The 11,681-nt window shown below is 40.5% G+C and overlaps 2 pseudogenes; both read left to right on the top strand.

Annotated features, from left to right (window-relative positions):
* Nucleotides 1-2,575: 2,575 nt before the first annotated feature.
* Nucleotides 2,576-4,353, top strand: LOC102875122 (annotated as a pseudogene).
* Nucleotides 4,354-5,118: 765 nt separating this feature from the next.
* On the top strand, nt 5,119-9,662 carry LOC102844340 (annotated as a pseudogene).
* Nucleotides 9,663-11,681: the final 2,019 nt, after the last annotated feature.

The raw sequence follows: 11,681 nt of genomic DNA, 5'->3' as shown, positions 1-11,681 counted from the left end.
TGTATTCTATTGGCCAATATTTTATTCAGGATTTTTACATCTATGTTCATAAGAGATATTGGCCTGTAGTTTCCTATTTTGGTGGTGTCTTTTCCTGGCTTTGGTATCAAGGATATGTTTGCTTCATAGAATGAGTCTGGGAGTGTTCCATCTTGTTCTATTTTTTTAAATAGTTTATACAGAATTGATGGCAGTTCTTCTCTGAATGTTTGATAAAATTCACTTGTAATTCCATCTGGTCCAGGACTTTTTTTTGGTTGGAAGCTGTTGTATTACCTTTTCAATTTCTTCTTTTGTAATGGGTCTGTTTATATGTTCAATTTTGGTTTGTGTCAGTTTAGGTAGATTGTGCGTTTCTAAATATTTGTCCATTTCTTCAAGGTTTTCATATTTGTTTGAGTATAGTTTTTCATAATATTCTGATGTTAGCTTTTTAATTTTATTTGTGTCTGTTGTGATGTTGCCTAATTCATCTCTTATTCGGATTATTTGTGTCTTCTCCTTTTCTTTTGTGAGTTTTGCTAGTGGTTTGTCGATTTTATTGACCTTTCCAAAGAAATCATTAAAAATTATTTGTCATGAATAAATCATTTAAAACATAAAATTTGGTCATTCTATTTTCAGCCTCATTTCTATCACCAAACCCATATTTTCCAACTCTGGTGGCCTATTGTCAAGAAGCTGTGCTGCAATCTTGAAGGCACAATGTTCAAGGCCGCCTACTGTTCTGTGAGAGAAGGATGACAATCTCCTTCTGTGAGATTAATTGCCTCTGAAAACCTGCCGGAAGTTCCATTATGGGTCAGTACCAACTCAACAATACACAACATTCCAAAGGAATAGAACCTATTTGGATAGGACAATAGGCCAAAATAAGTTCTTCTTAACTAGAAAACTTGTAAATATCTGTGTTATCTCTCCATCTTGGAGAAAATATAGACATTTTATGTGTTTTTTTGAAACCTGATGTCAAGCCTCAAAGAAGTTATGGTAGCAATGGAATTTTTTAGGGAAAGGGGCTTTTGATTGGATATATAAACACCTTCCTACTCCCTTTATATAGATGCCCGACCTTTAAAGTTGCTTTAATCATAGCAAGACAGTGTCTCCTTTTGGCCTCTTACCTAGTCCACATTCCTTGAAATAAAGGTCTGGTAACCCAATATTCATCTATTCCAGTGAGTTTCAAGCAATCTGTCAAGGATACATTCATGTGTGGAATCAATACTGATATATATTTAAAAATAGGCATTGGTTATCTTTTTTTTTACTCATGCATCACCTCCCCAGCACATAGGGAAGGACAGGTGGGTAGTGAGCTCTTGGTAGACATGAAAGGCCTCAGGATCCTACTTCTCCAGAGAGCGAGGCCAGCCATCATCTTTATCACCTCACAGCAACTTTTGTGTGAACCCTGACTGACGCACACTTTTTAGACTCCTTGGTCTGTGTTGACCTAACTCTGGTGGCCTAGTGCTATATATGATTAGATATTACTGTTATGACAGGAGTCCAAAAGAAAGGTAGCATAGTGGAGTGGACTTGGTGGGAGGGATTGAATAACAATGAAATAATTTTTTCTTTTACTTTTCAAAAAGAAAAATGAATTGGGGAGAGGGGTGGGCAGGGAGAAAAGTGCAACAATGAATGAATGGAAATCCAAAGTTTCTGTTAACTTTCATTAAAATAAAAAAAAGAAGAAGATGCTGTGCTGCAATATGGAAGGCACACGGTCCACCAGCTGCTCCATCGGAGAAAGATGGGCAATTTCCACCTAGGTGATTAATTGCCTTTGAAAATCCACTGGCGGGTCACCTATGAGTTGCTTCTGACCCTATGGTAGACAACGACATTTTTATAGATTCAAAAAGTTGAGTGTGGGTCAGGGAGGTTGAGGGCTGAAGTAGAATGATGGTGGTGATGAAGAGGGAAGGTATGTTTGAAAAAGAAATGAAAACCTCAGGAAACTGCAAGGAAATATATGAGGGAGTGGAATTAGCAGGTGGTAAAAGTGCTTGAACACATTATGAGCACTATGTTAAGACTACCAGAGGCCCAAGGGATTGGTTTCCATTTCTGCCTTATAGTTCATGTGGCATTGAAAAACTGTTAGTAGGTCCCCAGACCTTTCTTAGTTAGCAAATATCTTTGCATAGAGATAAACTAAGAAGTTAAGTCAGTCAAAGAAAGTGGGAAAGGAAAGAGGAACGATTGTAGACAAAACATTAGTAATAAATACATCAGCTTCCCCAGAAGAGGTCTCTGTATAACGTGTTTAAAGTCCAACAAATTTCTAAATTCCCACTGTTGAAATGTTGTTGTCTAGTTTACCGTCTTGTCCCATCATTTTCTGAGTTTGATATGTCAATCTAAGAGTTTATACTAGCCCTGTTCTAGTATGCATTCCTATTAACAAGAAAAGTGGCAGAGACCAAGATAGCAGTATTTTATGCTTACAAATCAATAACACAAGATCATTTCCCAAAATTTCTGACCAACGAAGTCAATGACTGTGCCTTGGCGGTTGTGGCCAAGGCAGTGAAGGCCCCAGAGGTGGTGATAACTCTCCGGTTTGCGCCTCAGGGTGTGCTGGCCGATGCTGCTGCTCAGGGCTGGTATGTACAAATGGATGATTAGATTTCTAGGAACCATTTTCTGTTTCTGTGACTGGCCGGTGCCCTCTCCCCAGACGGTCCTATAGAGGCGACACTCCAACAGCAATCTGTTTCCCACAGTAGATACTAATGAAATACCAACCAAGAGACCAAGATTAAATTGCTTCATTCACCAAATGAAAAACAGTTTCTACAATACTGCCAGCTTGTTTGGATTCCCATTCCAGCTGACTACAAAGCCCATGGCACCTTCTGCTTGTAATGGAACTCAGAATGTGGCCTCTTCAGGAGAAGTATTTTCAAGCTCTTCACCCTGTGACACGTTCTGGATCCTGTAACAACATGCCAAAATTGGGTAATAAGTCTCCTAATGGAATAAATTACTATCCATCCAAAGATCAAAGTGACAGTAGCCCAAGACCAGTCACGCAGAGTCCTGCCTTCTTTTGGTTTTACTTTAAACTCAGAATCCTCTAATAGAAGACCAAATGGCACCATCATAGCAGAGACAATCCAAAGAGTCCCTTAATGTGGAAACATCAGGAGAAATCAATAACAAGGATGACTTCTGAAGACAGTGGCAAGGGTGTGAGCTGTCCTCATTGTACTATGGAAGAGGGTGTTCAAAAAGAGGAGCGAAGGAAATACTGAAAATTACTGGAGTGACTGAAAGAAGGAGATCATGGAAACTCTGTTCCTGCTACAACCTCAAACTATCATAGTTATCAAAGAAGTCAGATGGACATGTTAAAGACCAGAGTCTGGGGGGACAAGCAGCATCATAGAATCAGAACAACTCAGTTTGTTCCAAAACAGAATAGAATTGTTGAAACGAGGGGACCTTTATGTTCAATGAGAAGTGAAAAGAGATGCTCAAAAGGGAAATGTTCTGATACTGAGAAGACAGTGGGAATCAGAGTTGAAAATGAAAGTAGGAGAGGACACTAGCTAGAGCCTGACCTATCTGAAGAAGTGTCAGCCCTGCTCTGCTTGGGCAGTGGAAGCGATGGGTTATTCAGGAGGAAAATGTCAGTCCTTGAGACACAAGAAAAGAATTACTCGGGCAGAGAGAGAGAGAAAAGGACAGATGAGCTCCTTGAACTTACAGAGGAAATGGAAAAGAAAATCAGCCACACCCTTGGCCACTGCTCACAGAATGAGATCCTTTAACAGTGCTTTCAAACTGCATCACTCGCAGTGACATGATGAAGTCATTAATTTTTACACGAATCTTCTGATGGAAAGAAATAAAAAGCAAGGCTATCCAGCACTTCATGCATTTAGTACTTTCTTCTACCTTAAGTTAAGGTCTGGGGATTACCAAGCAGTGAAAAGGTGGACCAAAGGGATAAATGTCTTTGACCAAGAACTTATTCTGGTGCCTATTCATCGGAAGGTACACTGGAGTCTGGTGGTTATAGACCTACGAAAAAAGTGTCTTACATATTTGGATTCTATGGGACAGAAAGGCCACAGGATCTGTGAAATTCTCCTTCAGTATTTACAGGATGAAAGTAAGACCAAAAGAAATATTGATCTAAACCTTTTAGAAAGGACGCATTGCAGCATGAAGCCACACGAGATTTCTCAACAGTTGAATGGAAGTGATTGTTAAATACTTACTTGTAAATATGCAGATTATATCTCTAGAGACAAACCTATCACATATACTCAGTGCCAGATGCCTCTCTTCCGGAAGAAGATGGTGTGGGAAATCCTTCACCAGAAACTGCTGTGAAATGCCCTGCCTGCCCCTGTAGCTACTGCTGGTTCTTCCCTGGATGGTTCCATATACCTCAGGCATCGTGGGTTTACAAGTTCCTGCATCACTTCTGTTCTCTTTCAGATACTGAGCTGTCCAAATGCATGGAGGCCTCTGCCTGCACCTTAGTCCTGACTTGGTGTGCAGAGGGCTGGTTGCAACCCTGTTTGTAAGGGCTGTGTCTGCTCAGAGCCCTGGACTGCTCTACCCACACAAGAACAAACACTAAATAGATTTTTATTTTTTAAAGATTTTTTCCTTTTCCCTATGAATGTGGGTAATGCAGGATTTAGTGTTTAAATTGTTTTTCCTCTTTCCTTTGTGTATTCATGTGTATTTATTTGCTCACTCTAAACTACTTGTTTGAACTATTTATTTCTGAAAAGAAAGTTAATCAAGCTTCTGCCCCCTGCTGAAGATTAAGAGAGCAGTCTGTGAGGAGAGGAAGGAAGTGTTAATTTCTCCAGGGCTGGAGAAGCAACTGCCAACATGAAGCTGAAGAGGTGTTTTTTTTTTGGTCCCTTTTTCTTTTTTTTTGTTTTTGTTTTGGGGGGGTTAGTGGCTGTTTTGTTTTTTCGTTTGTTTGTTTGTTTTTTGTTTGTTTGTTTTTTTAGGCCTGAGCATGCTGGAAGAAGTGCTGTGACGCTGAGGTATAGGGCTCTGATTGACTCTCAGGGCTTGCAGCATTGGCACAGTGTTGTGGAAAAGTGGAACTTTAGCCAGAAAACACGGGCCCTCTGAATGTCTTCAGAAGAACGGAATGGCCATCCTAAAGAGACTTTCTTTTCTGGAAACAAGGTGCGTTGGCTTGCTGTCAAAACTGGATTTTAAGTAACTGTAAACCCCTAACCTTCAATCGAAATCCAGATCCTCTCGCACCTAAACTTTGGAATTGGAAGACCTGAGCGTGTGTGTTTTAAAAAGAAAATATTCAACTTAAAAAAACCATTCTGATCAACATTACTGGTTCCCACCACCACCAGTATGGTCTAGACCACAGAATCTCTCCTTGAGATAATTACTTTCATAGTCTCCTGATTGGTCTCCTCTCATTCACCTCATCTGTCTGACATATTCTGCACACTGCAGCCAGAATGATCCCACTAACACACAATGATTTCCCTCAAAGATGAAACTCAAACTCTTTAGCATAGGTGACATTAGTGCCTATTTTTCATTACTTTCCATAGTAAGAAATGTATTTTACTTTAACACTCAGTACCACACACATAATGGAAACAAATGTTTCACAAACAATACTTACCCTTGTTATCTATAATGCACTCTGAGATAATTCTGTTAAAATCTGAGTGTCATTAGTCATTAATCTTTTCTGTAAAATGTTAGTAAATAAATTAATTAGACTTCATGTGCCATATAGTCTCTGATGAAACTACTTACCTTTACAATTGTAGCAGCATACACAAATTCTTTGACTTAACAATACCAAAGACTTTGTGTATCTTCTAGAAAAAGAACCTTAGTTTTGTTCTCTCCTGGTTGTAGGTTTTTCAGGATGATTGGAAGACTACTCATCTTGTGGATTAGGGCTTTTAGAGTTCTTCCAAGTTTTTCTCTGATGAAGTTTATAGTCCTTGGTTTTATTGCTAGGTCCTTGATGCACTTTGAGTTAGTTATTGTGTATGGTGTGAGTTTTGCTTGAGTTTTCTACATATAGTTTTCCAATTTTGCTAACATCTTTTGTTAAAGAGGCTTTTGTTTCCCCACTTAATTGATTTAATCTCCTTGAAAAAAATCACTTGACCTTAGGTAGATTAGCTGATTTCTGTGTTCTTATTTCTATTCTATTGATTGACTTGTCTATACTGTACGGCTGTGTAGTAGGATTTGAGATCAGAGAGAGAGATGCCTCCTACCTTGTTTCTCTTTTTCAGGAATGCTTTGCGTATTTGGGGTCTCTTTCCATTCTAGAAGAAATTGAAGATTGCCTTTTCCATCTCATTGAATAATGGAATTGGTATTTGTATTGGGATTGCATTGAACTTGTAGATTACCTTCAGTTAGAATCATCATTTTAAAAATACTGGGTCTTCCTATTCATGAACACAGTATATTCTTCCATATCTCCAGGTCTCTTTTTATTTCTTGTAGTAATGTTTTGTAATTTTCTTTGAACAAGTCTTTTTTGTTTCTAGTTAGATTTCCATATGAACAGATACTTCACCAAAGAAGACATTCAGATGCCATACAAACATATGAAGAAATGTTTAAAATCCCTAGCTCTAAGAGAGATACAAATCAAAACAACTATGAGATATTATCTCACACCAGTAACAATAACAAAACTCAACAGAACAGCAAGCAACAAATGCTGGCGAGGTTGTAGAGAAACTGGAAACCTTATTCACTTAAGGTGGGAGTGTAAAATGGTGCAACCACTATGAAAGGCAATATGATGCTCAAAAAGTTGCAAATAGCAAGCAACAAATGCTGGAGAGATTGTGGAGAAACTGGAACCCTTATTCACTGTTGGATAAAGTGTAAAATGGTGCAACCATTGTGGAAGGCAGTATGGCGCTTTCTCAAAAAGTTGCAAATAGAGATGCCATTTGACCCAGCAATTCCACTACTGGAAATATACCCCAAAGAAACCATAACTGACATCCAAGCAGATATATGCACACCCATGTTTATTGTGGCTTTGTTAACAATAGCAAAGAGTTGGAAACAACCTAAATTGTTTCCATAAACAAACAAATGGATAGAAAAGCTGTGGCATATTCACAAAATGGAATACTATGTTGCATTGAAAAACAAGGAACTCATGCAATATTATTCAAAATGGGTGACCCTGGAGGGCATTATGCTCAGTCAAGTATCTCAGTCACAAAAGAACAAATACTGCATGGTACCACTGGTGTAAAACAGGACTGACATCGGGGTTGAGGGGAGACTGAGAAAGATGGGTTCAATAATATATACTGCACTGAAACAGATGAGGGAGAAAACTGTTTAAAAGGGATATGTGATTAGGTATTTTTGTCATGACAGGAGTCCAGAACGAAGGCTGCATAGTGTAGTGAACCTGGGGGAGGATTTGTAAAACAATGAAAGAATTTTTATCTTACTTTTCCAGGATGGTAGTGTACTAGGGGGGAGGGTTGGGAGGGGAGAAAAGTGCAACAATGAATGAATAGAAACCCAAAGTCTCTGTAAATTTTCATTTAAATTAATAATAAGTTTTTTAAAAAGTTGCAAATAGAAATAGCATTTGACCCAGTAATTCCACTACTGGGAATATGCCCTAAAAAAATCAGAACTGCCACCCAAGCAGATATATGCACACCCATGTTTTTTGTGGTTTTGTTCACGACAGCAAAGAGTTGAAAAACCCAAGTGCCCATTAACAAATGAATGGGTAGAGAAGCTGTATATTGTGTGTCACAACAGATGACACAACCTTGCTTGCTGAAACTGAGGAGGACCTGAAATGCTTGCTGCAGAGGGTCAAGGACTGTAGCCTTCAGTATGGATTGAGGCTCAATGTAAAAAAGACAAAGATTCTCACCTCTGGACCAATTGGCAGCATCAGGATGGATGGTGAAGAGACTGATATTGTTAACAAATCTTGGCACCAGTAGTCAGGAAATAAAAAAACGTATTGCGATGGGAAAGTCTGCTGTTAGGGACCTCTCCAAAGTACTGAAGAGCAATGGTGTCTCTTTGGAGACTAAGGTGTGACTGATACAGGCCATGGTCTTTGCTATCACCTGTTATGCAACAGAGAGTTGGACAATGACTAAAGAGGATAGAAGCTTTTGAGCTGTGATGCTAGAGAAGAGTATTGAATCTACTCTGGACTGCCAAGAAAACAAACAGATTTATCCTGGAGAGTGTTAAACCAGGCTGTTTTTGGAGGCAAGGATTCTGAGACTTCGTCTGACATTCTTTGGACATGTTGTAAGGAGAGGCAGGTAATTGGAGAGGGACATCATGCTTGGTAGGGTGGAGGGACAGCACAGGAGGGGAAGACCCTCTATGAGGTGGATTGATTCAGTGACTGGGGTAATCGGGATGGGTGTGTCAGAGGCAGTGAGATGGCACAGGACAGAGCAGGGTTTAGGGCTGTTGTAAGTAGGGGCGCTATGAGTCGCAAGTGACTCAACGGCACATAACAACAATAACAACAAAATGTCCCTTGGTGGAAAAACAGTATTATGGAGTTCGATTGGTAGTGGGAGCAGAGAGGGGACACCTGAGAGCCCTGAGCAGCCCTACCGCTGCCCGCCTAGTTACCATCACACCCTGGGAGGAGCCGCAGCTGCCATAGGCGGCCTCAGTCACCATCATCACAAATCCCCCCCCAACGCTGCAGAGGCCCTCAGGGAGCGGTGGCCCAGGCAACCTCACATCAGAGGCGCCTGCAGGATGGGACAAAAACATCATTGCAAGGAAGGTTTTGGGAACTGTAAAATGGTTCCATGTAAGGAACGGATATGGTTTCATCAACAGGAATGATACCAAGGAAGATGTATTTGTACACCAGACTGCCATAAATAAGAATAACCCCGGAAGTGCCCTCGCAGTGTAGGAGATGAAGAGATTGTGGAGTTTAATGTTGTTGAAGGAGAAAAAGTGCGGAGGCAGCAAATGTTACAGGTCCTGGTGGCGTTCCAGTGCAAGACAGTAAATATGCAGCAAAACCGTAACCATTGTAGATGTTATCCACGTTTTAGGGGTCCTCTACGTAATTACTAGCAGAATTACCAGAATATTGAGAGTGGGGAAAAGAATGAGGGATCAGAGAGTGCTCCTGAAGGCCAGGCCCAACAAAGTGGGCCCTACCACAGGCGATGGTTCCTACCTTACTACATGCGGAGACCCTATAGGCGTTAACCACAGTATTCCAGCCCTTCTGTGCAGGAAGAAGTAATGGAGAGTGCTGACAACCAGGGTGCAGAAGAACACGGTAGACCAATGAGACTGATTATGTACCGGGGTTTTAGACCACGATTTCGCAGGGGCCCTCCTCACCAAAGACAGCCTAGAGAGGATGACAATGAAGAAGAAAGGAAAATCAAGATGAGACCCAAGTTCAGCAGCCACCTCAACGTCCGTACCTTCGCAACTTCAATTAATGACACAGACACCCAGAAAACCCTAAACCACAAGATGGCAAAGAGGCAAAAGCAGCCGATCTACCAGCTGAGAATGTGTCATCTCCTGAGGCTGAGCAGGGCGGGGCTGAGTTAATGCTGGCTTATCATCTCTACCATCATCCGGTCATCCAACAAGAAGAAACGAATATGAAATCCCAGCAATAAGAAATGAACAAAAGATTGGAGCTGAAGACCTTAAGTGCTTGCTTTTTGCGCATTGACCAGATAACTAGAACTATCTGCATTATCTATACAGCATGGGGTTTTTATTATTATTACCTAAAGATGTCTCTTTTTGGTAATGACAAACGTGTTTTTTTAAAAGCCTGGTTTTTCTCAATACGCCTTTAAAGGTTTTTAAATTGTTTCATATCTGGTCAAGTTGAGATTTGTAAGAACCTCATTTTTAGTTGGCTCTTTTAAAAATGGTTTTTAAAAAAATTTTTTGCAAATACCCTTTTTATTATTATTATTATTATTATTATTATTATTATTATTCATTGTGGACCAATTGGCAGCATCAGGATGGATGGTGAAGAGATTGAGATTGTACACAGCTTTAGTTTGCTTGGCTCCACAGTCAACAGTCTTGGCACCAGCAGCCAGGAAATTAAAAGGCGCATTGCCATGGGAAAGTCTGCTGTTAGGGACCTCTCCAAAGTACTGAAGAGCAATGGTGTCTCTCTGGAGACTAAGGTGCGTCTGATACAGGCCATGGTCTTTGCAATCACTTGTTATGCATCAGGGAGTTGGATAATGACCAAGGAGGATAGAAGGAGAATTGATACCTTTGAGCTGTGGTGCTGGAGAAGAGTATTGAGAATACCATGGACTGCTAGGAAAACAAACAGATTTTTCCTGGAAAGGGTTAAACCGGGTAGCTCCTTGGAGGCAAGGATTCTGAGGCTCCGTCTAACATACTTTGGACATGTTGTGAGGAGAGATCGGCCCTTGGAGAGGGACATCATGCTTGGGATGGTGGAGGGACAGTGCAGGAGAGGAAGGCCCTCTATGAGGTGGATTGATTCAGTGACTGGGATAATTGGGATGGGAGTGTCAGAGACGGTGCAATTGGCACAGGCCAGAGCGGAGTTTAGGGCTGTTGTACATAGGGTCGCTATAAGTCACAAGCGACTCAATGGCACATAACAACAACAACAACATTCATTGTAATGAACGTTTACAGAGATTTTGGATTTCCATTCATTCATTGTTGCACTTTTCTCCATGCCCACCCACCCCTCACCCCTAGTTCGCTCTTCTCTTTGAAAAGTAAAAGAAAAATTCATTCATTTGTATACAATCCCCTCACCCTGAGTATACTCCACTTTGCAACCTTCGTTCTGGACTCTTATCACAATCATAATATCCTATAATATATTGCTTTTAAACTGTTTTCTCCCTCATCCATTTCAATGCAGTATACATAATATATCTAGTTTTTCTCATTCTTACCCCAACCCTGATGTCACTCCCATTCTACAGCAGTTGCACTATGCAGTGTTTGTCCTTCTGTGACTGAGATATTTCACTCAGCATAATGTCCTCGAGGGTCACCCATTTTGAATAATATTGCATCATTTTTAATTTGTAATAAAAGCTTACAGCTTTATTTTTTTTCCAAAATAAGAGATTTCTTTATTAAGGATCATTTAGTTTCTGCATAAAAATCACCAATTGTTCCTCATTGAGTTGTTTGTTTGTTTCTTTTTCATACACATGAAATCTTTGGGGGGTCTGCCCGAACAACTGGAAAAAATACAGCTCTCTGTAGTGCTGGGATGACAATTAAGGCATTGAAGTGACGTCTTGGGTCTCTGCAACAGAATGGTTTACCTTATTCCCCTCAAGAGAACTCGCAGGTTTTTTAGGTTAGAAAAGTAGTCCCTGAAGAAAGAATGTAGAAAGATGCAAACACAGGCATCTGTGTTCAGTTATTGTACCCTACTGCTCTAAAAGAAACACCTTGGGCTCATCAAAGGCTTGCTGGCTGATTTCTGCTGTAAATACACTGTTTGCCAAAAGACAGTGTTGAGAGGGTGGATGGTGCACACACTGGTTTGCTTCTTTGTTTTTAAGTCCCACGGTAAGAACTCGGCATAATTTCCAATCAAACTCAGCACGGTCCTAAAAATGTCCCCATCAGCATGCTGCTCAATGCTGGCTCTGAACGTGAGGTGGATC

The sequence above is a fragment of the Elephantulus edwardii genome, unplaced genomic scaffold (genome assembly GCF_000299155.1).
Source record: "Elephantulus edwardii isolate Elephantulus edwardi_28Jun2011 unplaced genomic scaffold, EleEdw1.0 scaffold00428, whole genome shotgun sequence".
Taxonomy (NCBI): Eukaryota; Metazoa; Chordata; class Mammalia; order Macroscelidea; family Macroscelididae; genus Elephantulus; species Elephantulus edwardii.
Note: the sequence above shows the minus strand (reverse complement) of the source record. Positions and strands in the feature narration are given on the sequence as shown.